The sequence below is a fragment of the Jaculus jaculus genome, chromosome 2 (assembly GCF_020740685.1).
Source record: "Jaculus jaculus isolate mJacJac1 chromosome 2, mJacJac1.mat.Y.cur, whole genome shotgun sequence".
In the NCBI taxonomy this organism is placed as follows: Eukaryota; Metazoa; Chordata; class Mammalia; order Rodentia; family Dipodidae; genus Jaculus; species Jaculus jaculus.
The window spans coordinates 125,870,316-125,871,323 of record NC_059103.1 but is presented as its reverse complement, the minus strand read 5'-3'; positions in this window follow the sequence as shown (position 1 = coordinate 125,871,323).

Genomic DNA, 1,008 nt, shown 5'->3' with positions numbered 1-1,008 from the left:
AACGGTCTCTCTTGGTTGAAGCCCTAACAACCCTTGGGAAGAATATGTACTCTGTTGTATTTGAGTAAAATTTCCTATCAGTTAGATCTCAATGCTTCTACAATTGACTAAGAATTATAGCCTGCTTTCCTCTTTTCTTTTTATAATATTTTCTTTATTTATTTACAACCATAGAAAGGGAGTGAAGAAATGGAGAGAAAGAGAAATAAGCGAGAGAGGGAGGGAGAGGGGGGAGACAGAGAGAGAAAGAGAGAGAGAGAGAATGACTATGCCAAGGCCTCTAGCCACTGCAAACAAACTGCAGATCCATGTGCCACTACCTGTTGTGGGCTCTTCCTTTGTCCTCCTCTTGGTTTTCTGGCACCTGTGACCACTGTCAAATGAATTCAGCTGAGACACAGAATAGAGAGAGTTTATTAGAGAATAACATGAATTACTCTCAAGGGTCACATTGAGCAATGGCTAGAGGAACCATTGCATAGGAAAAACACTCCAGGAGTGAAATTAGGTAATGGCCGAAGTGACAAGTGAGAGAATAACGTTCTTGAGGGATGGCAGTAAGTAACGGCCAAAGGGACCAATGCAGAGGAGAATGGGGTCAAGGGGTGATCGTGCGCTACGGCCACAGCAATGACTGCGCTGACTTACATGCTGGGGAAGGCTCTACGGTATTTTCTAAAGTCTCCAGAACAGATAACTTTCCTGAGGGGAGTTTTCCTGTCCAGTAATTGACATGCTCACTCAAGTTGACTCTTAAGGGAAAGGACAGTGGCTTGGCTTTGCTCTTGAGCATGAAGCCTCCTGCTGGACAGGAATCTTATGATTGTCCTGGCAGCTCAGAATGTTACATCTCCATATGGAGTTAGAGATGTAACACAGATCCCACTCTTTTCATCCAAAAAAAAAAAAAAAAAAAGAAGTAAATCATGTAATAGGGCAATGTGCCAGAGCGACTTCTCAGGGGTTAAGGTGCTTGCCTGCACAATTTAACAATCCAGCTTGATTCCC